We start from the raw sequence: 27,630 nt of genomic DNA, 5'->3' as shown, positions 1-27,630 counted from the left end.
TGGGCGCATAAGGTGTTTGTTGTGAGAATGACTTAGGCAGGCACCCAAGCTTTGAACAAATCAGCTAGAGGAGGAGATGACCTTATAACTTTTAGCTCAATGGCCAGGAGCTAGCATGGGATGTGGGAAACCCATTTTCAGTTCCCCCCTTTGTTGGAGGAGGAGGAAAAAGGATTTGAAGAGGGGTCTCCCACGCCACAGGAAAGTGTTCTAACCACTGAGCGATGGCCTATGTGGGAGATCCCTCAGTCTCTTCTGTTGAAGCTCTTCCACTGTGTATAAATAATTAAAGCATCATTAGATGAGAGAGAGAGAGAGAGAGAGAGAGAGAGAGAGAGAGAGAGAATGATTCTGTAGTCTGCTGATTAGGGTACCCACCTGTGTGGTTGGAGACCCAGACTCCAGTCTCACTGCTCCAATGACACTTTAATTATTTATACACAGTGGAACAACTTCCTCAGAAGAGATTGAGGGAGCCCACCATCCGCACATCCCATAGCCCAGAGATTAGAGCAGATGAGTGTTCTAACCACTGGGCTAAAAGATATATGATCACATCAGCTGTTGCTGCTAGATTTTGAATGGGATCTGAGTGGGCAAGTGGCCTCTGCACATCCCTACAGAATTGGGTCTGACATCTGTGATAAGCAGGCACACACCTACCCTTTCCAGCATATGGAGCTTATGTGGGAGAGAGAGGCTTATGTGGGAAATAGGCATCTGGACACCTAGAATGAGGCCGCAGAGCACAAGCCCAGAAGCATAAACTGAGGGAATTTTACCCTGAAAATGTAAGTGTAGAGTGAGTTTAGGTGCTTAAACAGTTCAGCCGGAGTTTTGTGGATCACAATGGACCCTAAAACTGGGATTTAGGTGCTTAAACACATATTTAGACAACTAAATACCTTTGCAAATCTAGCCCCTAGTCCCTAATTCAGCACATGCTTCAGTACAGCACATGCTTAATTTAAATACATACTTAAGTCCCACTGACTTCAAAAGTGGAACTTAAACAAGTTTTTAAGGGCTGTGCTGAATAGGTATGGACTTCACCACATGCTTAATGCTAATATTGCTGTATCCGGACCTTAATCTCTCTTTACCTCAATTTCTCTATCTGTGAAATAGAGATAAAACTCAACCTCAACACTTACCTCGAATGTTCAGTTTTAGTATCATGAAAAAAAAAGTTCTTTTCTTCCTTTATCTGTGTCCCAACTGAAATCATTTTGTTTATATTTTTTGCTTGTTTTTGACAAGCAAAGAAACACTGCCCTTGTATTGGTTTTTGCCACCACTTTTTTTGCCACCACTTACATTTCTCACTTCATCTTTTCCTTGTATTTTCACAGGATAATAAAGCAGCAGCTTGGCTCTTAGATTAGGAAAGAGAAAAGGAAGAAAGCGTCAGAAATCCTTTAGGTAGAGATGTCAATGTGATAACCATTAGGAAGAATAACACGGATTTCATATTACTGTAGCTTCCCTTCGACTGCTGCATGTACAACTGCTTTCACACTGAGAAGATGCAAGTGTGTGAGAGGGAGAGTTAACAAGGGAGCTTCTGATGTTAAAAGGTATGGAGACATGCATTAGTTTATCTGATAAGTTGCAACCTAACTGGTGAGTCTGTTCCCCAAAGAAGGAGCTTGTCACTGTAGAAATATTTCTTGTCTATATCTTTGACACTAATACAACTGGGACAGTGGCAGCTTTCATTTCCTTACTTTAAAAGTTCTACAACATTATTTAAAGTCAGAAAATATCTACATATCTGCTTTTGAGAGTGTCAGACACGTTAAAGAATGTGGCATATTTAGGCATAGTTGTTATGCTTATAAGAAGCACACGGGATCTTTTCAGGGGAAAAGGTAATATACCACATTTATTGAAGATACAACAATTAGCATATGCATTCAATCACATCACACACACACGCACACACATACACATGCGCACACACACACTGTCCAGCCAGTCAATGTTATAGTTACCAGTCCAGAGTCTGGATCAATCTAGTGGCCAGCTAGGCTGATCATGGGTAGGGAGGAGTGGGGTTCTGTCGGTCATGACACGATGCTCTGGGGAAGTCTTGGCAGGACGAACCCAAAGTTTCATGGCAAGGCACCCTGTTTATATAGTGATTTTCCTTCATTGGGACCAATGAGTTTTGCACGGTCATGCTGTAATCAATTGTTGTTTGATGAGTGCTTGTTTTCTTAAATTGTTCTCATCCTTTGTCTTGTTCTTTCATCAAGTTCCTCAGGAAGTTACCCCATGCTGGTTCTGATCACAGCTATCTTGTCCCCATGGATAGGTGCCTGTCTCATCTTTAGAGTCATCAATCAGCCCTCCTCTGACATTTCAATAGAGGCATGTTGCCTCCTCCTGGTGCCCTTGAGTCTGTCTCCAGTTCCTCTTTAGACCATCTGGTTCAGTGATGGCCTTCACACTTATCTCTTCTTAACACCCACATTCCTCATTCACACACAAAACAGAATTAATTTACACAGAATATTTTGAACAGAAACATCAAGTTGCAATGCAAAAGAAAACAATCATGGCATTCTTTTACTTATTTTAAAATGCTAAACCTACAACAAATTGGTGACTCTCAAAGGTCTGTTACACTTCAATCTCTTTGGTCACTCGATTACAAACCTAAAAGTGGAAATTCTTCAACAAAAACAACTTCAAAAACAGACTCCAATGAGAGACTGCTGAATTGGAATTAATTTGCAAACTGGATACAATTAACTTAGGCTTGAATAAAGACTGAGAGTGGATGTGTCATTACAAAGAGTTAAACTACTTTCCCTTGTTTATTTCCCCTCCTACTGTCCTTGTAAACTACTGGAAATGGCCCACCTTGATTATCGCTATAAAATATCCCCCCTACCCACCCCCTGCTCTCCTGCTTGTAATAGCTCACCTTTCCTGATCACTCTTGTTACAGTCTGTATGGTAACACCTACTGTTTCATGTTCTCTGTGTATATAAAACCTCCCCACTATATTTTCCACTGTATGTATCCGATGTAGTGAGCTGTAGCTCACGAAAGCTTATGTTCAAATAAATTTCTAAGTCTCTAAGGTGCCACAAGTACTCCTTTTCTTTTTAGGAATATTTTAGTTTGTGTCTATACTGTCCACATGGTGCAGGCTGCTATTCACACCCCAGGATCCTCACAGCCCCACAATTTAGACAACCCCTGAAGTTCAAATAGTGAAACGTAAGAAACCCAATGTTCAAACCTGTGTGCCTTATTATCCTTCATTTAGGTGCTCAAATCACCATCTAGTGTAGGTATATAAGTGCCTATTTTTAACACCTGGGAGTAAACCTGACTATTTCAATGCAAAATTTGAGAGGAAGGATTTTGCCTGGGACTCAGGAATAGGGATGGCTGCAAAACAAGAATTCTGTTGAAAGAGACAGTAATGCTCCACCCCAAAATAGACAATACGTCAAGTTTAGGGCGCTGATATGGGAGACACAAGTTAAAGTCCCTGCTCTTCTGGTTTAGTTGGAATATTGACTCTTCTGATTTCTCTCACGGGGTTTGATTTGAGAAAACTTTCCAATGAAAGTTCCATGGACACCAATATGTCTATGAAATTTTTCAATTTTGACAAATCAGCATTTTCCAATGAAAAAAATGTTGAAAATTTCCTAATAAGCTCTACTCAGAAGACCCAGTTCAGTTCCCTCCTCTGCCACAGATGTACTGTGTAACCTTGGGTAAGTCATTTTGTCTCTCTGTGCCTCAGTTTCCCATTTGTAAAATGGGGACAATAGCTCTGCCTTATCTCACAGGAATGTTGTGAGCATAAATTCATTAAAGACTATGAGGTGCTTAGACTCTATGGTGATGGGGGGCATATAAATACTTTAGAAAGACTTTGGATACCCTACTAAGGTAGCCATAATTGAAAAGTGGGCACTCAGAGCTTGATCTGGTGAGATACTGTTCTATGCCCTGATTCAGGAAATGATTGAAACACATCTTTAAATATCAGAGTATTTCAGAGTAGCAGCCGTGTTAGCCTGTATTCGCAAAAAGAAAAAGGACTTGTGGCACCTTAGAGACTAACAAATTTTTAGTCTCTAAGGTGCCACAAGTACTTCTTTTCTTTTTTCTTTAAATATCAGTACATTAGTAGTCCCACTGAAGTCAATGGGACTTCTCATGTGTACAAGGCATAACTTTGATGAATTAGGGCCTTAAATAGGAACATCTATTAAGTAGGAACTGGTGGCATGTAGCCCTGTACAAAAAGTGCTGAGCAATTTCTGATTATGATTAGGCCCTTACTGAAGAAAGTCATCCCTAACTGTAAGGGTAGTATTGATCCTTAAATGTAATGGCAATATCTATTCTTGGAGAAATCATCAGCAGTTCACCAGCAATTTCATGATAGCTGTTATAAGACAAGTGCTCTTTTTTTTTTCTTTAAAGGTGCAGCCCACAGTTATACAACCACTTTCCCCTCAGTAAGCAGAATATTTCCTATGCAGAATCCCAGACTTTAACAAGATTAATCAGAAAACTAATAATCAATGAAGTATGTATACATTAAAAAACCCTAAAGAATTCTCATAAAGTGGTAAGATTTTCCAGCTTGCTTAGCATTAGAGGAGGTTTAACAGCAAAAACCTAGAGCAGAACTTTCTCCACTGGGAAACCCTTGATGGTAGAGATCAAGGAAAAGGCTAATATTTACCATTTCACAAATTAAAGACTACATGGGAAGTTTAGTGTAAGACAGCTTTAATTTTTTTCCTGCTTTGTAGTTTGGATAGCTTAATCCTCGTTTCTCAGCAGCTGACAACACTGAGTGAAAAACTAAGCAGAATGACAACAATTGCTGAAGCAGGTAAAATGTCTCAAAAATGTGATGTATACTTGCTGGGATTCTAGACAATCTTATGCATTCCTTTTGTTCACTGAACTGAGTGAACAATTTGATTCTTCATCTAAATGCCACAAAATATGATGCATAATGCGTAGAGGTCTGCAAATTTGATTCAGCTGGCAATATAATTTTTATGTGTATAATTGGGGTCCAAAAATTCATGCAAATATCAGGAAGTAATAATGTAAAAAGAGTAATGATGAATTTCGCAAGATGGAAAATAAAGAAATAGCGAACAGATATCACTTACTGAGTTTTACTTTTTTATGGCCGTTAAATTATTAGATTTTTGGATTTATGAAAATAATGAATTTGTTAGCAATTTCCACTTGAACATACCAATTCAGCATCTTCATGCTGGGCCAGATTCTAATAGCCTTATACTGAAATCAGTTGGACTACTCAAGGACCAACTTAGCGCTTAAAGTGGCATTTTAAAAGTCTGTCTCAGTAATACTGGCCCAGACTGTGTATCCCTTAATCATATTGGTGGGCAGTTACTTATATGAGTAGTCCCACTGTCCAATGTGGGTCAAGGATTCATAATCTGAACCATAACATTTTTGTTAATATATTTAGGTTCTTACATATTTGTGCTTTCATATCCCTCCTAGGCAGCCTACCCAAGACAAAGAAGACTTCTGGCTGATTTCCCTGTCTGTTTGTCTCTGTCTTTCCAAGTCTCATATGAGCCCAGGGTAGACACTCCATTTTAATACCAATTGGGAAAGACTCAGAAGTCTAGAAGCCAAAATTTAAACAAGAGTTGGAGCTAGGTGTGTGGATCTTACTCTCAAAAAATATAAACATGGTCGCAGATCTCATGGCTTCAAGTGAACTCTCTTTCAGTAATTTCTTCACATAAAGAACAGGAGTACTTGTGGCACCTTAGAGACTAACAAATTTATTAGAGCATAAGCTTTCATGGACTACAGCCCACTTCATTGGATGCATAGAATGGACACATAGTAATATATATATATATATATATATATATATATTATATTAATATAATATATATATATTTTTAATATATATATATTACTATGTGTCCATTCTATGCATCCAATGAAGTGGGCTGTAGTCCATGAAAGCTTATGCTCTAATAAATTTGTTAGTCTCTAAGGTGCCACAAGTACTCCTGTTCTTTATGTGAAGAAATTACTGAAAGAGAGTTCACTTGAAGCCATGAGATCTGCGACCATGTTTATATTTTTTGAGAGTAAGATCCACACACCTAGCTCCAACTCTTGTTTAAATTTTGGCTTCTAGACACACACACACAGATAAGTTGGAAGTTACCATACAAACTGTGAGAGGCTAATTAGTTAAGATGAGCTATTATCAGCAGGAGAAATAAACTTTTGTAGTGATAATCAAGATGGCCCATTTAGACAGTTGACAAGAAGGTATGAGGCACACAGGCACACAGCTCACCTACATTTCACAAATGCAAATATAAATATAAAGCGATATATGAATAAATGAGTGAAATAAATGTGAAACCCAATAAACCAATCAAGCTATTTATCCTGCTAAGACAGAATTCAATGATGAATTATTACTATTTCTATTGTAATTAATGTTGAGATACTTAGATCCTCTGACAATGGAGGACAGATATATAGATAAATAGTCTTCCTTCTTCCCTTAGTTTATTCACTAGGAACAGAACAATCACAAAATCAACACAATATAAGAAATTACCTCTGGATCTAGAAAGACAAGCCACCTTAGAGCAGGATCATCTGGAATATTTCTGGCAGCTAAGCCTGTAATTAAGGATGTAGTAGGGATGCAAAGGTGGGATTTTTCAAGTGTCTCAGTGACATAGAAGCACAAGTCCCATAATAAGATTTGTGCTCCCTAGCAAATGTAGATGCTTTCCAGAATCCCATCTGGTAACTATACCTAATGCTGTTTTCCCAGATGTAGGAAAAAAATTAGCCCATCTTATTGAAAAAAAAAAAGATACATATCTATACTCACTCTGACTTTGTTAAGGTGGAAATTTCCCCATGCATGAGTTGGTGTAATGGGGTGTATAACCCTGCACTGGGCTAACAGAGGCTGACCAATCACTGTGGGCCCAGGAGACCATGCCCCCTCACCCCTGCCTGCTCCAGGTGGAGGGGACAGATAAAAGGAGGCAGCCCAGCTTAGTGGGGGCTGGCTGAGGAAGAGGAAGGACATGTACTGCAGGTTTCTGCAGAGGAATCGTCGAGTCTTCAGACTACGCTGAGGAGGAAAGGTCAACTGCAGAGACTTACGAGGACTCAGCATAGGATCTTAATGACTATGTGATGGGGTGTATCAACTCCACCTGGGAAAATGGGGGCGACCCCGATGGACAGACCGATCCCTTCTGACAGTTGTTATAAAAATATTAAAAGGAAATAAATGAAAACCAAATATGTGCTTAGAAGGACTTCCTGAGAAACACAAAACATACTGGTTTGTCTGCAAGAGACCTATCCCATAACAAATAATTTGAAATTAGTGGGCACAAATATTTTGTTGCCAGTGATCACATTCATTGACACTGCAGACATCCTATTGTCAATGAACATTCTTACCATGTGTCTATTTTTCTAATCTCCCCACTGCTAGAGTCAAAGTGTTGTATGTAAAGGACATATACTGGGAGAATGTGCTTGTAACCATACTGACAGGTTTCAGAGTAGCAGACACGTTAGTCTGTATTCGCAAAAAGAAAAGGAGTACTTGTGGCACCTTAGAGACTAACAAATTTATTAGAGCATAAGCTTTCGTGAGCTACAGCTCACTTCATCAGAAAATGCATCCGATGAAGTAAGCTGTAGCTCACGAAAGCTTATGCTCTAATAAATTTGTTAGTCTCTAAGGTGCCACAAGTACTCCTTTTCTTCTTGTAACCATGTTCGCTAAATCCCACGTGAAATCCTATTAATCCATGGTTTGTTTTTTTTTGTTTTGCAAACATTTAGGATCCTGGTTTCTCTCTGTACAAACATTTGAGAAAGAATTTTAATTCATGTAAATACGGGTTCTAGTGTGCAAATGTGCATTCTTATGCTTGATTATGTGTAATTATGGGGATTTACTCAAAGTTCTGGCAAGCCAATCCATATATTGTATATCTATGGAGACTAGCACTACTTCTACCATTTCAAACTTCTGACCAGATTCAATCCCCACCATGGAAACTTTTCCATTTTTCTAGCATATGTGGAATCCACACCCACTTCGATAATTTCACAATGAAATCTAAAACAGTTTTTTTTACAAACTTTAGTCTCAGCCCAGATTCACTGAAATGTACCAGGATTCATGAACGTTCTGATAAACCACTGAGTCGTATCTTTCTGATAAACCACTGAGTTTTACATGAAACTATTTTTCTTCTGAATAGATTTTTGGGACAGGTTGATGGAAATCAGACAAGTAAAAAAGGTATGCAAACTCAAAGTCAGCTGACCTCCTTTACAAATTTGTCCTGTAGGGTTCACACTTCTACTTAACGTGCAACATTCCAAAGTGAGATGCAACAGACAAACATCCTTAACATGGAGATTGGAATCTGTGTTTTGTGGTAATCTAATTTATAGATGGCATGCATGCTATTTATTTGATGATGTGATGTCTGCTAAGATTGCGTGCTTAAAATTACTGAGGGATAGAGCTGCAAACCACAGAGGTTTATTCCCCTCACATCTCCAGAACACATCACGTATTAAAAGTGGAAAAGGCAGAAAATTGCTGAGTTGCTGGTCTGACCTATGCTGGTAAGAGCAATATACAATTCTTACTGTGTTTAATTCACCTTAGTTAGAGAGTTGCTGTTCCTGATCTGAGAATATTAAAAAGTGTGACTGTAGGATGGAAATCCTGAAATCATTCTAAAATAAAAGGAAGGAAGTTAATATGTTCAGAATGGATAGACTGGCAATACTGGCGAACTTATGACTTTATTTTTAATGACTTCTTGCAGATTTAAAGAACATTTTAATATATACCATTCAAATAAGTTGCCTGGTGAACTATCCAAGGGACTTTGCTTACTATTGCGTTATATTTTATTTTTTATTTGATTTTATTTTTCAGCCGTGTTGGTTAAAGGATAATATTTGAAATTCAAGGCATCTCCTTGAGAAGTTTTATTTTATAGTTTTAATAACTTGGGATCCGTTGATAGAAGGGACTCATTCAGTGAGCAGCTATAACACTTCTATTAAAATGCATGTCTCTGCTCTATTGACCATGAGAAGGCAAGACTAGAGCATCTTTGTATCGATTGTCTTCCACATAGTAATATGCAGTGGGGTTGCCAACCCATCAAATGGACAAAAAGGGCATTAAACATATTCTTTATATAGGAATAGGTGACGGTTAGGGTTCCATTGTAAATAAAAGTGTGCTGCTGAATTGCTTCAGAACATTCTGAATTGCAATCAAAATGAGGCTCCATATTCTCTGATTATTTTTTATGGAAGCCTGGAGCCCAGTTTAACTGGCATGCCCTTTCCCCTGAAATTCTTTCCCAGTCACTGGAAGATAAAGAGAAATGCTGTGTGAAAAGTTCGAAACTTTAGCCATCATATCCATCATGAAATAAAATGTGCCCACAAATTAGTCTTTCTTGATCTCCTTAGGAAAGCCCTATCTCAGGCTTCATCAAACCCTGAATAAGTTTTTGCAATATGTTCTAAACAAGCCACAGAGAAATGCTAACATTTTGTCATTACATTCAGTGCAACACCATGTATATGGTGGATACCTGTGAAATAGCTCAACATTGCCTCAGAGCTCAAAGATTCTGTCACCATTTGGACTAAAATAGTAAAAATATCAAAAAGCCTTTCTAAATTAATTCAAACTTTTTTTTTAAGATTCAGAGAATCCTTTCTGAGATTTAGAACAACAAGCTCGAAATTATTATTTTATGTGTATTGACGTAGCGCCTAGAGGCTGGGGTCTCTTATATATAATTTAAACGTCTCTTTTTCATTGACATTTGACATTGTGACTAACTCTAGTTGTGTACAGTATAGAGGCAAATTCATTCATTCTATTTGGCCAGAACTAATAATTATCCAGCCCTTACGGTGAAAGAAATACAGAAAAACTATGATACGTGAATAAGCACTGCTAAAATACTACAGGCCAAATCTTACAGTCTTACGCAAGATTCAATGGGAGTTTTAGTTAAGGAACAAATTAAGAGTGTTGCTTTGTGTTTTCTTAAAATATATGCCTTATTTTTGTGAATTTCTTGACAACATATATTGTGATCATTTGTACCTGTCACATCACATGACAATACAAATGTAATTTTTAAAATGAAGATAATGGTCCCGGTTCTGCCCAGCAATGAGATCTACTTGGTACTGGGAATGGGGAGGTATATTAGAGAGCCAGTTGATGACTCACTACTTCTCTGTAATAGCATATGCCATCCATTTCCCTGGCGTAGGTTATATCAACCCCTATGATCCAACCCTTTGTCAGCTGGCTGCAGTCTGCAAAGGAGAAATACCAGATAGCAATTGCTGAAGCACACTGTAGTCTGCACACACAGTTCTTGCCCCCAAAAACCTGCCCAAAGATTGGATGCTGATGGAGGGCTGGGATAGGATCTCCAGGTTAATGTTGCCCCTGATGCCTCAAGAGAGGTGCAAAGGGAATGGATTCAGGCTGTATTATCAGGCCCCTTCGGAATATTAGTTAAGAAAATCACTGTTGGATATTTTTAAATTAACATGTAGGATACCAACAATTTGCAAATATGAGCCTCGTTTTCTTGCTGTTTATGAGGTTGATGTGAAAGATTGAATAGAACAAAGATGACATATCTGTAATCTCCAGTGGGTCTGTAATCTTTCCTGACTCTGCTGTCCAAACATTAGCCTGTGACATGATTTGAGATGCATCTCTTCAATACCAAGTGTCTGGCAGGTACAGTACCTCTATTCTTTGCAGCTGAATAGCAGTATGGGGTTTTAAAAAATGTTTAATACAAATCCTGCAGCATTTGTATTTATATTCCTTATGTTAATGTGGACAAGCTTTTGACTTACAATGTTGAGCTCAAATACATTTTCTTCTGAGCTCCAAAATTCAAAAAGGTTGGATTAAACCAAAAAGGATTTGTCCATCACCACAAATTATATATTTAATATGATAGACAAGGGAATTTACTGGGATGTATTGATTTTTAAAAGCTTTTGGCTGTATAAATCAAGGTTTCTGTTTTTTGTAATACTGTAATATGGATAGCAAATAAAGTATTACCATGCTTTCATTCCTATTGGAATATGCCATGTAATTGCCATGTGCCACACAAATACAATAGCAATTCTAACTCCACAGAGATTTTTTTTTCCTTTTCACTATTCCCCAGATATTTTTATTATTATTATTATTTAACAAAGTTTGTAGTAGAACTGCACAGAGCTGTGTGGCAGGCAGTCATACACAACAGACAAGCTCCTTAGTGTCTATTGGGGAGAGGGGAGGGGGGAGTTAGGCTTGCAAACTTCCCTTGGTCTGTTAGAATCATGTTTTGCTCTCAAAGGCCTAAACTTAAAAGGATTTTAAAAAAGAGAAAAAATTCCCCCCCCCAAGGATATGACCCTTTGTGGTGGGCTCAATGAACCAGTAAGATAAAAAGAAAGCCTGAGGGCATGTAAACAGTCATTGGGGAAGCTCAAGCAAGTAGCCATTAGGGAGAGGGATATTCAGGGTAATGTGAGAGCAGTGTGTGAGGGATCTGTAACTGAAGAGAAAAATATGATAGCTGCATTAACTTCTTTTTCAGAGACATGAACTCTGGCAATCAAGCCCCTCTAGGATTGCATCGTAAAGCCTGTGAACTTGATGATCTTCAACCCACCCATCATGGCTCTGCATAGGACGCAAGCCTGAAAGCTGCCAATATTTATAGCTTTGTATTTGGAGATTCAATTATTATATTATCAGAGAGTGGAACTAATCAGGGGGAGGGAAATGGGAAGGAGAATGCAAATCCAGAACAATAACAACACAGTTGACTTTTACTTTTCTCCCGGGTGATTTCACCAGTGCCATTATAATTAAAGTTTGAAGAGCTTTCCTGTCTTATTTCCCTAAATTCTTTGAAAAGAGTGAGTGAGAGAGACAGAGGAGGGAAACAGATAGACTTGAGTTACAAAGTTTGGATTCAGATAACACTTAGCAATTGTATTTGGAGAGGCTAACTATCATTTTATGTTTTACAGATGGGCACACTTGAGTGCAGAGAAGGGAAGTGACCTGTCCAGGGTCCTGCAGTAGATCAAAGGTAGAGATGGAAATAGAACTCCAGTCCTATTCCCTGTCCTTTTATACTGCAACCCACTACCAGAGTATCTGAGCAACTTCCTTGCAAATCAATAGCACCAGCAAAGTCCTTAGTGGGATTCATGGAGTACCTGGGACTTCTCTCTTTTTAGGGGTAAAAATTCTGTTAGAAATATTTGATTGACTGATTGGTTGTTGCTCGGGGTTGGAGGTAGGGTGTTTAGTTAGGGGTGGGTGGTTGGGGCTTGGGTGGTTGATTTGTTTGTGTTACAGGTTTTTATTTTTTGTGTGGGGAGGTTTCGGTAGATGGGAGCAAAGGGGAGGAATATGGGAGTCCTATCCCTTAGAACATACTGCTTCGCAATTTGAACTTAACCAAAAATTAGGGATTTTCAGGGTCAATATTAAGATTTGAGCTCATCTCTAGAAAAATATATATAGCAGTAGGCATGAATGGACTGGGATGAAATAAAGAGTGGCATTGGGCCATGATTCAAGAAAAGTGTCACTTGAACATCTACCACCTTGACTGTTTTAGTTAAGGCAATGAGGAGACCAAGAACAGCTCCGGATGGGAAAACTATAGTCAAGTTAACCATAATGAATGAGCTGTCTGCTGTCTCACTCCAATGGCTCCGCGCACTACAGATGCCAGCGTAACTAATACCACAGGAAATATAGGAAGTGATTTAAAAATGTCTCTTGTGCCTCTGCACATTTAGCTGATGAATAGCTCGGCCAGCTAGGATGTCAAAAATGTGTCTTCTGAAACTTCTGCAGATTTTCATAGAATAGAAGCCAATGGATATTATTTACTCAATAGAGTCCTGGGTTACAGAACTCCACTACATTGGATTGCAAATTAAAGAAGATTAGCCCTACCCAGTAACAATTGTCACTGAGAAAGACCTGCAGGAAATGCTATTGAAGAAAGTGGTTCTTTTCCAAGATCCATCCAAGAAATGGGAACTTCACCCATCCTTGCAAAAAAGCCCCCTAAAACAAAACAACCTACACTAAAACTTCACACAATTTATTCAAGCTACCTCCATGCCACACAGGCAGGAAAGTTCTGATGTCTTTAACAGTTAGTTATTGGTGATGCTATACTTGCCAGATCCTTTGCATATGCTGGAAAATGTAATTGCTTGCTTCTAGAATTATGAGGTTTTACTTGTGTTTATGAAGCTTTCCATGACTATTGCTGTTAGCTAATTTTATTTTTCAACTCTTTTCTGAATGCTCAGGGCGCCATCATACCCTAGAGGTCTGATGTTCATTACTGGTGTTAGTTTATTTATTATTTCTGTTTCCTAGACCCCACAGTTATCCAGGCTAGTAGACATGTTGAGAATATCAGTGAGTTCACTGTGAGTGCCCTCAAAGGATGTGTAAGAAGAAAGGCATCACTGTTCATAGGTTGCCACAAATACCCAAAAGAACCTGCTGTTCACAGATATCCAGTCCCCTAAAACTCAGCCAATCAGATCAGATACCCACAGTTGAAATTGATGGTGAGTATCTGATTCAAAGTAGGTTTCCTTCTTAGCTGTAACTGTCATATTGAATTAAATCACATTATACTGTGTCACATCAGTATACAAGATGCCACATTAGCAACATAACCCAGCATAACAGAGAAAATTTAAAGGAGACTATACAGTACTCATTGTCAAATTAAATTACTTGTAACACATAGTATCAAAGCAAATGAGGGTAGCGTTTTTTGCTGAATTTTTAGTGTCTGCTATGTTCTTTGAACAGGGGAACATGGAGATTCACAGCTATCCTATTTACATTAGTCCTTTGACACATCTGCTGTGCCTTATAAATGCATACATTCTAATGCTTTAGTTTTCTAAGTCATCTCCATATCTTATTCAGTGATATTTTGCAATGTTTCCTTATGAAGATAAAGCTTTTAGAACTAGGACTTATGAAGAAAAGACATCAGAAAATTGTATCTAACTTGATATTGTGTGTTTGTTACTACTTTTACTAATATACTTGGCACGTTTAAAGAGGGTTGTCAACATGCTTTCACATGGTGTCAGAATCTCAGAGCTTAGTGGAGGTACAGAGGTGAATTTCTAGGGAGGTAGCATGTTCCATTGCTCTACTACAGTTCTTCTGGCCAATCTAGAAATGCTGATTGGCTCAAAAAGAATTTCCAACCACCTGTTCATAGGTAAAGGAATAATCATTGCAGCTTGGAGCACTGATGCAAGCTGTAAACCAGGGCCAAAGCAGAAAATGAAAGAATTAAGACTCCCTTCTCATTTAAAATGCTATAAATAATGACAACAGGCAAAAGCTGTATTTTAGAATCATGAGGGGGTTTTGTGTAGGTGAGAGAGTGGTAGGGGTAGTGTTAATAAAATTCAAGTCTAAATTTGAATTTAACAATCTTTAACACAGCAGCAAAGAGTTTTCCAATTGGAAGTTTTATGTATATCTAGTTCAGATACTGCTGATGAGACATTTCTTGAAAGCCCTGTAGGTTTATAATACATCACCCAGGTCAGATTTGAAGGACATTAAACATTATGGGCTAGATCATGCAACCCTTACTCATGTCAGAAGGACTGCTTGTGTGAATAAGCACTCACTGACATGAGTAAAAGTTGTACATTATAGCTCTAGGAATATTTCTGGGGTATCATAATTAATTTAAAAGAGCATTTACTAACTTCCCCTAGCTAACAAAAAAAAGAGAGAGAGACCCCCAAAAATCAGAAACACCCAATCAAAATAAGACACGTCACTGCACACCCTTTTCTGTGTTTGAGAGAACAAAAAACTTATGCATGTTGCTCAATGCACTACTGGAAAGTGCTCACATACTACAATCAAGACATATGTAATAACCTATCCAGTTACTTCACAGACCTGATAGCCACAGTATCCAACAGCCTTCCATATGTTAAACGATGACAATGCTTTCTCTCCCCCTCTCTCTTTTCCTTTCCTACCACCAGCAGGTTTTATTTTTTATTTTTTGTTTGTTTGTGTTTTCTTTTCAATGAATTTGTGAGATGTCTGTTATTTATTGTTGCATTTTGCCCTGAATGTGGTTAGGCTTTTGGTTGTTTGTTTGTTTAATTCCTTCTGCCAGTGCATTCCATATTTCTGATCTGGATCTGGTAAAGATTCTGTCTCCCATGATTTAAAAACCTTTTTCTTAATGGTCAACAAGAACATTGTGGCTATTGGCATATTGGGATGATGGGCTGAGAACAAGTTGGAGTTTCCTTTGGCAGGGGACTTCCTTCCTAGATAAAAGTATTACAATAGTCTGGGTGTTACAAATTTATGGATCTTTGTGGCCAGGGTGTGTTTTGCATTTGATGGGAGCAGATACAATCTTCTAGGTATACAGAGAGATAGTCATAGACTTGGGCTTTCCCCCAACCCTTGTTCAACATAATTTTGAAACGGAGTTTTCTTTCCTTTTCTTGTTTCATGTTGTTTCCAAACTCATGACAAGGGCACCAGTGCAAAGTGTATAAAAAGGGATAATTAAAAACCAACTATGGAAACTTTTTAACTTTGAACTTATGTAGATTATAACTGGCTATTTAATAAAGGATGGCCACAAATCACTTTGTGAGGAGTGCAGGAGAGGACAAAAAATAAAATCATAAGAATGGCCACACTGGGTCAGACCAAAGATCCATCTAGCCCAGTATCCATCTTCCGACAGTGGCCAATGCCAGGTGCCCCAGAGGGAATGAACAGAACAGGTAGTCACCAAGTGTTTCATCCCCATTCATTGCCCATTCCCAGCTTCTGGTGAACAGAAGCTAGGGACACCATCCCTACCCATCCTGGCTAATAGCTGTCGATGGACCTATCCTCTGTGAATTTATCTAGTTCTTTTTTTAACCCTGTTATAGTCTTGGACTTCACAACATCCTCTGGCAAGGAGTTCCACAGGTGGACTGTGTGTTGGGTGAAAAAATACTTCCTTTTGGTTTTTTAAAGCCAGCTGCCTATTAATTTCATTTGGTGACCCTAGTTCTTGTATTATGAGAAGGAGTAAGTAACACTTCCTTATTTACTTTCTCCACCAATCATGATTTTATAGATCTCTATCATATCCCCCCTTAGTCATCTTTTTTCCAAGCTGAAAAGTCCCAGTCTTATTAATCTCTCATCATATGGTAGACACTCCAATTTCAATATATCTTTTTTTGAGATGGGGTGACCATGTCTTCACACAGTATTCAAGATGTGGGCATACCATGGATTTATATAGCGGCACTATGATATTTTCTGTCTTATTAACTATCCCTTTAATGATTCCCAACATTCTGTTTGCTTTTTTGACTGCCACTGCATATTGAGTGGATGTTTTCAGAGAATTATTCACAATGACTCCAAGATCTCTTTCTTGAGTGGTAACAGCTAATTAATCAAGTAGATAAGACAAAGTTTTGGAAAGGAGGTGCCAAAGCAATGCTTCATAATTCTCTCCTCATCGAAGAGCCTCAGACTTCCACATACCCAGCTCTGCTAAATAAGCACATAATGGATATGGGAAGCTATGTAGGGTGGAAAGAGGCTGGGAGTAGACTTTTTTGGCCATACATTTCCCTCAGAAGCAGGCATAAATCACACTGGAAAAAGCAGCTGAAATTAATACTGCAGTGTTTAATTGTGGTTGATGCTTTTTCATCCCCAAACACAGATGGCCTAGGCAGCAGTATCATAGCTCCTAAGGGATGAGACCCTCCCTAGAACCTGTGATGTTTGGAAGCTCTAACCTCTCCCTTTCCAAAGCTAACCCCTCTGAATAGACCACTTATGAGGAACTCAACAAAGGGAAATGTATAGGGTCTGGCCATGGACTAGCTGGTCCCTATAAGTAGACCAAGCCCATTTCCCCTGTTTTAGACCAGGTGGGCCCAATAGAGTCAAATAAGGTGATCAGAACTATATGTGGGGCTCTAAAGACCTGTCATAGAGAAGAAAGGGGTAGAGTAATTGGATCAGGCTGTGGTGAGGCCCTGGAACAAGGGAGTAGGTGCCTAAGGTTGTCCTGGGGCTACAGTTCGTGGAGGCTTACCGAGCTAACAGACAGCAGAGTTGACTGTATTAGGACTGGCTGAGAAGGGTGAGTGTGGAACTGTTTGTTTTTGTTTTGCTTTTTTTTTTTAAAAAATAAACCTGGTTAAAGGAGAGTGGGCAGGGCACTGTGTGTTTGGAAGCTGTGGTGAAACCCTGTCCTGTGTGGATGGGTTACTACAGATGGGTATACTATTGTCCTGTTATACATATAGTCCCTCTTTCATGTAATTCAGAGAGAGAGAGGAAAAGGGTATCTGTCATATGTTTTATTGGGCAACCACAACCCTTCTCCCTATCCTGTTCCTCAATTGCTTTTTTTTTCTAAGTAAAACTTATCTCTTCAGCTCATTTATACTTCCTTTGTAATGTTGTAGCTGTGTTGGTTCCAGGATCTGAGAGAGATAAGGTGAGTGAGGTAATATGTTTTATTGGGCCTCCTTTTGTTGGCAAAAGAGAAGATTTTTTTTTGAACTACACAGAGCTCTTCTTCAGGTCTTGGAAAGGTACTCCGAGTGTTACAGCTAAATACAATGTGGAACAGATTATTTAGCATAAATACTTAACATTGTAAGAGACCATTCCAGGTGAAGTGTGCAGTTAACATCTCTGCAATCATTAGAAGCCCTTCCCCCCCAAGAGAAAAAAGAAAATTGGGGTTAGTGGCTACAGATTGTTGTAATAAACCATAAATCCAGTGTCTTAATTAATACCATGACTTTTAGTGTCTAGCAAAGTTATGAATTTAAGCTCCTAGGCTTGTCTTCTGAAGGCATTGTGCAGATTTCCTTGGAGGATGAGGACTGAGAGTTCATATATGCAGTGATCATTTTGTGAAAAGTGCTCACACACAGGTGATATGGTGTTTATTTTATCATTTTTCATTTGAGAGTGTAGTGATTGTTTGGCTTCAGGCCCATAGTTGTTGTTGGGGACATTTGGTGCACTGGATGAGATATACCAGATGTTGTGATAGTTATGTGTAAGACCCTGCTTGTTTCATTCACCTTCATGGTTGCTAATTATATGCACTGATTTTATTTTTCATGGAATTGTTCAGCCTGATTGTTAAGGTTATGTTCTTCTGTCATATCTTGAGTAACTCCATCCTCTTAAATGAGGATGCAATGTCCTACTGTGTGATGCTGAGTATTTCCTGAGAGGTGAAAAGCACCCACTACTTTTATTGGAATTGAGGGTGCTTAGCATCTTGGATGATAGTACCTAAATCCCTTATTCAGCAAGCTAGCACATGCCTACTTGAAGCACATGAGCAGTCTCATTTTCAGAATTTGATCCTATATTTATAGCTTATGGATAACATTTTCAAAAGTACCTAAATGACTTTAAAGCTGAAGAATCATTTTCATGAGTGGTTTAGGTGTTAGGAGTCTACGTCCCATTTGGCTTTCAATGAAACATAAGGCTTTTTCTACACAGACATACTATGGGGCTGCAAACTGCAGCATGCACTAGCATGCTGAACTATAATTCCCCTGTGTGGATGCATGCTAGTGCACACTGAAATTCTCAACCCTGTAGCCTGAATGACAGGGCCATAATCAGATATAGCCAGTGATGAGCTGCCAAAATCTTAACAACTGGTTCCCTATAGAAAGTTCTGATTTAAGGGATGTGCCAAGAGGTGGAGGGCATGGGGGTGTAGTGGCAAGGAATAGATTGAACAGAGGCAAAGGGGGCTCATTGCAGGGGGTGCAGTGGCAGGGAGGGAGTGGCACAAGGGAGAAGTGGGCAGAAGAGGGTTGTTTCAAGGGGCTGGCAGGCGGGGGTGTGTATGTGCCCAGGGTTATTGCAGGGGGTGAAGGGGGCAGGGAGGGGTTTGCCCAAGGGAAGAGTGGGTAGGAGGGAGATGGCAGGCAGGGAGGGGATCCTGAGGTTGAAGCAGGGGTGAAGGTGACCGTGGCTGGCTGGATGGGGGGTTACCAGATGGAGGTTGCCCAGAGGCAAAAGTGGCAGGACAGGGTGGATTATTGGGGTGGGGGGTGCACGGGGAGAAGATAGCTGGTTGTTGGGTATTGGAGGGGGTGGCACTGGCTGGGGGAAGGGTGCCCAGGTTGCTCCCATATATACTATTCCCTAGGCCAGGGACTGGACCTGCCCACTCCCCGGAGCTCTGTGGCTAGGTATCTTGCAAGTGGAGTAGACACCCAGCTTCTCCGCCCGAAGAGCAGAGCGCAGCTGCGCCTTCTTTCCCGTGCCGTGGGCCAAGTCGGGCTCCCTACCACCCCCAGGGCTCTCAACGGCAGCTGTGAGTCCTGGGGGCGGCAGGGAATTCTGCTCGGCCCGCAGCACAGGGAAGAAGGCGCAGCTATTAGAGCTAGACCCTCCCCTTCCCCACTCCACTGCCAGCTGCTCCCCTGGCTGTGGCCAGTCCCTCCCCCCCATGGGCAGCCCCTTGGGAGACGGGGAGCAGCAGCAGCCTTGTGCTCCACTGTTTAAAAAAAATTGGGGGGCACAGCTCTTTGGCTCCTGCAACCGTTTGGTGCCCTAGGCGGCCGCCTAGTCCACCTAGTAGTTGCATGGGCCCTGCCCGACAGCCCCCCCCAGAGAACTCCCACACCTACCCAACCCCTTTCCCATCCCCGGACTGCCCCCCCAGAACCTCCACCCCCTCCAAGCGTTCCCTGCCCCTTATCCAACCCCTCCTCCCAGCCCTGGCCTAGCCCCCTTAACATGCTGCTCAGGGCAGCATGTATAGATGCCACGCAGCCTGCTGGAGCTCACAGCCCCACTCCCTTACCATGCTGCTCAAAGTGGCAGGAGCTGCAGAGCCACCCAGGAGCCGTCCAGAGTGCTAGCACTGGCACGCTGAAGCTCTGCAAGAGGAGGGAAGGCAGGGGAGGAGCTGGGGGAGCCTCCCCAGCTGGGAACTCAGGGAGCCATAACAATTTTTAACAACCGGTTCTAAAACTGGTTCAAAATTTAACAACTGGTTCGTGCGAACTGGTGTGAACCGGCTCCAGCACACCACTGAATATAGCCTGAAGCCTGGTCTGCTCTAGAATATAAGGTTGGTGTAACTATGTTGGTTAGGGTGTGGAAAAATCCACCCCCCCCTCAGTGCAGTGCAGTTAAACCAACCTAAGTCCCTGGGTAGATAGCACAATGAGGTCAAAGAAGAATTTTTCCATAGACCTGGCTACCATTTCTTGGGGAAGTGGATCACCTATGCCGACAGAAGAATCCCTCCCACTGGCATAGGTAATGTCTACACTTAAAACGCTATAGCAATGCAGCTGTGCTGGTGTAGCGCTTTAAGTGTAGACAAGCCTTAAGCGCCTAAATCAGATTCACGAAGGGGGCTTAGACTCAGCATTACCACCCCTAACTTTAGGCATCCTAGTGCAGTCCACATCTCTGAGTTAAGCACCCAGGCTTCTCATAAAGGCATAAGGCGTTAGGCCCCTAAGAATGGAATTCAGAATAGCCATCAAGCTGAGTGGCGTGCTGTCTCAGCTAGCCAGCAGGAATTCTGAGGAGAGGAATGGAACTCTGGGCCAGAGGGGCACTCCTTATCCCTGCTCAGGATTCACATCTCTGAACCCAGTCCTGGGATTAGGGCCTAAACCAGGTGGTGGTGCCTCCCTGGGACTTAGGCAAAAGCTAGGTTCTGAGCAGCACAGTGGTGTCAGGACTTATACAGCTTTGCTCATGGCCCCGGACACAAACCTGTGTGCAAGCGAGACTTTAGGCACCTATAGAGTTAAGTGGCCACTGTCGGAGGGGGAGAATGGGGGGAGGGTTGAGGATCTAAATTTTTGATTTAAGTGCCTACTGTGGCATTTGGGAGCCTAAATCCCTTTGGGGAGCTAGACCCAAAGGACTTTGAAAATTTTATCTTGGTTGTGAACCCTTACTTGTGAGAAACAGTGGACAATTAAGAAGCCTTCCTCAAGTTTTCCAAAGAAACAGCCACCAGATATACAGTAGTAATTACTATAATTATAATAACTAATGGACAGTACCTGATCCAACAATTATTTCAAAATGTATCCTTACTGTGAACATAAATCAAGTCTACATTTTGTGTTTTGTTTTTATATCTCAGTAGCACAACTGAGTCAACTTATTCTGGCTTCCACACTTGCATTCAGGTGCTTGCTGAAATAGAAATTGTTGTACTGTTTGAAAAGTTTATTGCCATCAATACGTTTTATTAAAGCTGTCTAGTCTGCACGCATAATAAAGGCTATGTACCAAAGATCTAATTATGATCACAGTGAGGACAATGGAATGAAGTATTGATAGTGTGTATGTGTGTGATGTATGCAATAGCATTTCCTAGTGGATCATCAGACTGGGATTTTTTTAAGAATGTTGTATGTTCTGCATGCAATGTCATAAAAATGGGAATATTATTTAAGACGTACATAACATCTTTTGAATGTTACTTTTCAAGTTCCTGCTTTATTCAAGCTTTGTGATTACCAGGAGTCCTTTCATCCTATAATACACAACATTTTCTTGATTTTTCACTACAGTATAAGATATTTAAAGGGAAAGTTTAAGACAAAGTAAATATGCAAAGATTTGCTAACAGATTTGAAATGCATGAAGTCAACGCTTGCACAAAGGTCACCAAAAAGCCTGGGACGTGGGGGGCATGTGGGGGGTGGAGAGCATTAAAAATGAAAGAGATGTGCTGGGTTGCACAACATTTAGTTGGAGGATGGTAGTGTGTGGTGTGTGGGGGGGAGCATGAGTACTGAAGTGATTGTGACTGTCACTAACTATTTGGAGGTCTGGATGGCAAATGTCTGACTGAGCTAAAACTGGGATATAGAACCTTCCCCCACCATTCAACTCTCCCCGCCTTGCACTTGAGGGGGAGAAGGGATTGGAACTGGGATCAGACACCTTTCCAGTGAGTGCCCTAGCCATTGAGCTAGGTGATACTCACAGGGTCTAGTTTCCCCCCAATCTCACCTGTTGAAACTGTTCCACTTTGGATAAATACTTAAGGCATTATTAGGCCAAAAAGAGAGGAAGCTTAGTCATCAGAATGACTCTTTAGTCTGGAGGTTAGATTATTCACCTAGCATGAGGGAAATCTAGAATCCTATCCAGTCTTCCCCCTGCCCCATAAACAGTGACTTTGTTTATCCACAGTGGAGCAGCTTCAGTGGAAGAGATGAAGTGAGCCCCACATCCAAACAGCCAATGCTCAGTGATTAAGGTGCTCACCTGAGAGGTGGCAGATCCCTGTGCAAATCTTGAATGGGGTGGGGGCATCTCTCACATCCCAGTGAATATGCTAACAACCAGGCCAAAAGCTACAAAGGAGGATGTCCTCCTTTTCTCCCAACTGTTTTGTTTGGAGATATCTTCAGGGAACACTCTGAGCCTGAGTTAGATGAAGGAATGCCTGTCACTCTTGAATGCTCTGCTATTATATTAACATAATGTTTTGCAAGTGTTATGGAGGTGGGGAGAGCGTGACTTGATGGAACTGGTTTTTTAAAGTTCATGTATGCAGGGGGCTGAGAAGGATTATTAAAAATTAGGCATCTGCTGATGCAGAAAACAAAGCAATAGAGACCAAGCTGTGTAACCAGAAATGGAAGCAGCCATCATCAGTACTTCTGTATCACCCAGGTCTTGCTATATATGGTTGGCCTCAGCTTAGGACTTTTTATCAATGGTATCCATCATCCTCTCTCTCTCACTTCTTCTAAATCAGAAACAATATCTGTGCTTTAGTTGCTCCTCAGCTGATGATATTGATGAAATTGCTAATTTTCTCAGTAGACATAATATAGAAGGGTAAAAGGGATCTGTATTTGTCTATCAAAGATCACATCTGTCAGTTGCATGTTGCCCCAGGTAATGGGCAAGCTGTTAGTCTGTTACTAATATTAGCTTGTTTTTATTCAGCATGGCTTGTTTACTTGGGTCACTCATTAGTAAATTTTTATGGCTCAAATATATTCATCCACTGTCCTGAAAATTGATTTGTTATGTTTGGGTACCCTCATATGATAGCACATATGTTTTGCAGCTGCTAATGTGTTTAGTGGTCCCTCTAACATTTTGTGTAAGATGAAGGGGGTAGTACTTTGATGATATTTATATAAAGGTCACCTGGCAGTTACAATTTTAATTAAGGTGATGGGAATGGGGCAGAATTGCACTTATAAACACCTGTTGGATTTGTTTTCATATGCTCAAAGCCTATGTATTTCACCTTCTAGATCCAATTTTACCATCCTCTGTCTTTTGTCCAAAAGAAAATTTGACCAGTATATATTTTGAGTTCTTGAAAAGTGTGCAGAGACATGGGGGTAGGGTGGGGGGGAATTAAGTAAAGCATTATTGGAGGACTGATTGGGGTTTCTTTTGAGGATTTGGCTATAACTTATTTTAAAATACCACAGTCTCAACTCTGTTGTACCAGTTTTATAGTGGTAGTGAATGGAATGCATTGGAAGGTTTGGGTGAATTGGAGGCCACTTCTGCTGCTTTGTAACATTGACTCCAAAGGCATCACACTGGCATAAAACCATTTTAATGGAATGTAGAGTCAGGACCATTATTTCACCCAGATTATCACTATGCAAGAAATTATTAATGCATGATTGGCCAAAATGAACAGAGAAACAACAGTTTTTACCTTGAAGCTTGATGCCATGTAGTAGTTACTCCTTTTTTTCCCTTCTTATATTCATTGAAATATTCAGTAACAGATTAAGTGCAACATTCTGAAAATTAGGCCACCAACATGAAGTTGGGTGTACTCTAGAAAGAAGAGGATGCTTTTTTTCCAGAGATTTTTCACTTGGAACCAGAATATGACTTGACCTCAGCTTGACCTGAGGGATATGAAATGTGTAAGGCTCCTTTCTACACATTAGCTACTCTTCACAGGGGTCTGTCACAATTGCAGTCCATGTGCTGTCTACAGTGTACAGGATTTCTACTTCCTACCATTTCTGAGTGATTCTTATCCCCAGGGGCAGAGAGTGAGTGGGGGGAGCTGTTGCTCCTGTGCCAGCCAGCAGAGATGACCAGACACAGAAAGAGTGTGCTGACCCAGTCTTCCCTCTGCCATCCAGAGAACACCAGGTGGGATTGTGCGTCCCTTAAGGAAAATTCCTCTTGGATCTCCCTCTGGAGTAGTGCAGTTCTGCTTCACAACCTCACCAACACAGAATTATATAAATGACATAGCCTTTAATTTAGAAATCAATAAATGAATTTGATCCAGCTGCCCTAACATTTGCTATAGAAAAGGTTTTTGATAGTGTTGAATTGCTTTGCCATACATTTGGTAAATACAAGCTTTATGACCCCAGTTTAACAAAGCACTGAAGTTTAAAGGTCCGAACATGCTTAATGATTTGTTGAATCCAGACCTATATTCACATCCATTGGCAAAGTCTGAATGAATGTATCCAAATTATCTTCTTTCAACTTACAAAAGAATATCAACATTTTTCTACTCACTTATCATCTTTGAGGTGCTGATTCACAAAAGCATCCTTACTCAGCACTTTAGTACAAGTTAAGCACATGCTTACATGCTTCTCTCAATTAATTAAGCACGTTTAATTAATTAAGGATTAAGCACGTTTAAATGCTTTGCTGACTTAGCACTAGAATCCTAAGAACAATTTGTGTTATAATAATAAATAATAGCTTATATAATGCTTCTAATCAGTAGATCTCAAAGCATGTTACAAGCAGGACAATATTATTATTCTCATTTTACAGATGGGGGAACTGAGATACAGGAAGGGAAGTAACTTGCCCAAGGTTACCCAGCAAGACAATGACAAAGTCAGGAGTAGATCACAAGTCCCAGTCCAGAGCTCTAGTGTGGCTTTTGTGTAAGAGAAAATGATATCAAGGGTTTTCTAGTACAGACTGTTGAATATAATTGATTGAATATTGCCAAAAATACTTTTCTAGCAACCAAATGTCCTGAATCCTGTCTGTCTCGAATTTAAGAATACAAACTACCTCAGATTATCTAATTTCTACTAAATCATGGTAGAGTGAACTCTTAAAACAATATAGACATTCTTCCCTGTACCATGAACAGAACTTGCTTTAGTTTGCTAGAAAATACTCACACAATTTTATTGTATCTATCAAAATGACTAAGCTGAGTGAAGATGAAGTGTCCCAGTCTCCTCTATGGAAATAACCCACGCAGAACAATGGAAACTGTTCATTTGAACTTGCAGAATTTCTCTACTCTTCAATGTGTGTGGGTAGAAGGGGAGCGTGCAGTTTGACCTGTTCAAAAAGCCCAATAGTTCCAGTTCCGTAAGCCTTGGGAGATATTTTGGGAGAAATGGCTCATGTGGGGTCTCCTACTCCTTCATGGTCCCATTATCTCTTGAGCAGCCCTGCTGTAAAGAAGACAGTATATCTGGGACTTGCTCAAATACAGGTGCTTCAGAAACTTCTCCCTCACACACACAGTCCCAAGTGCAGAGGGGAAAGCATTGTAAATTCAAGGAGCAGGATGTGGATTTCTATTTCTGTGCAAACTACACCCCCTCCCAAATGAAGGCTTTTTAAAAACATTCCTATTGAGTCAAGTAATAGCCCTTACATCAGTGGTTGGAGTTTCAGATTGTTCCCTCCAGGTCTGCACCACAGCAATGGGTTCAGTCACTCATTGCAATGGGTCAATCTGGGGCACCTCATTAGGCATGAGATGGTTCAGATTAAGGCAGCCTATTAGTACATTGGCATACAAAGAACATTTCTCCACTTCTGAATGGGGAAACAGGCTGGGAAATTTTGAACCTTTACCGTAAGCAGGCTGTTTTCTCTTGCCTAATTAAAGGTGGAAGATAATGGAGGAGAAGAAGCCTCAAGAGGAGGGGAAGTTAATGATCTTCATAGACTTTCAGAGGACAGGGAGTTGGCAAGGGCCAACCTTCACCCTTAGAAGTAGATGTGGGGATGCACCTTGCCAGAAGTGGAGTATTGGTTGAGCAGAGCCCGAAGAGGAATTTAGCAAAGCAGCAGTCTAGGTAAACCTCATAATTCATTTCTACTACCATTAGTGATGTTTTCAAGGAAAGGGAGGGAGGAGGCCAATTTCCATGTTCAGCTTCAGGATGCAGGCACTGATCAGTCAATGTACCCAACATTTTTAAGTGCAATTCAGCAGCTTGCCTGACAAGCAGTAAGTAACTAAATATCATATGTCTGTACTCTTTGTTGTCCTGGGCTGCTCGTAAAAAGTAAAATTCTAGTCTGTATCTGACTCAAGAATGACCGCAAGTTAATAAATGTTCACTTTCTGGCTATAAAAGAAAAGGAGGACTTGTGGCACCTTAGAGACTAACAAATTTATTTGAGCATAAGCTTTCGTGAGCTACAGATCACTTCATTAGATGCATTTGGTGGAAAATACAGTGGGGAGATTTATATATACACACACACACACACACACACACACACACACAGAACATGAAACAATGGTTTTATCATTCACACTGTAAGGAGAGTGATCACTTAAGATGAGCCATCACCAGCAGCGGGGTAGGGAAGGAGGAAAACCTTTCATGGTGACAAGCAAGGTAGGCTATTTCCAGCAGTTAACAAGAACATCTGAGAAACAGTGGGGGGTGGGGTGGGGGTGAGAAATAACATGGGGAAATAGTTTTACTTTGTGTAATGACTCATCCATTCACTGAATGTTAGTAAGAGGGCAACAGTCCCCTTACATTCCCCCTTGCTAAAATTCTGCCACAGCCACGATATTCACACCAATACATCCAGGCCCCATAGTAACAACATATACCCACATCGTATTATATCAAAAACCCATTAAAAATTATCAAAAGAACATTTAACATATTTAACATTTCATATCTCTTTCTTCATACTATACACAACAATATTCATTAAAACACTCCATAGAACCAGTAACATAATCATCTCTAAGTCTAAGAGGAAGTACACCCTTATTAGCCCTCTGGGACCTTCTTAAAACTGGTGGTTCGTTACTCATATTATCTATTTCCCTGTTCTCAGGTAAAACTGGGTGAGTTTGAGGGGTCTGGCCATTCCCGTTAGGGTTTGGGTTTACCCCATTGGTTTTAGTCGCCTCAGGAAATGCTGTTCTATGACTCCTACGAGCCCTGGTAAGACTAAAAGTCCAATACTTTAGCCGGTCCCTATGTACTACTCTCTCAGGACCTCCTTGTTCAGGCTGGATAGCGTACAGTGGCTGTTCGGGATTGTTGTTGGTGACCACAGTGTGGGGATTTGGCTTCCATTTGTCCTGTATTTTATTACGTCTCTGGCATCTGTGGCTACGAACTGGTACACTGTCACCAGGTCTGATGAGAGCCCGACTGGACTTGCA

Source organism: Dermochelys coriacea, chromosome 1, assembly GCF_009764565.3.
Source record: "Dermochelys coriacea isolate rDerCor1 chromosome 1, rDerCor1.pri.v4, whole genome shotgun sequence".
In the NCBI taxonomy this organism is placed as follows: Eukaryota; Metazoa; Chordata; order Testudines; family Dermochelyidae; genus Dermochelys; species Dermochelys coriacea.
The sequence above is the reverse complement of the archived record's forward strand: the minus strand, read 5'-3'. Positions refer to the sequence as shown.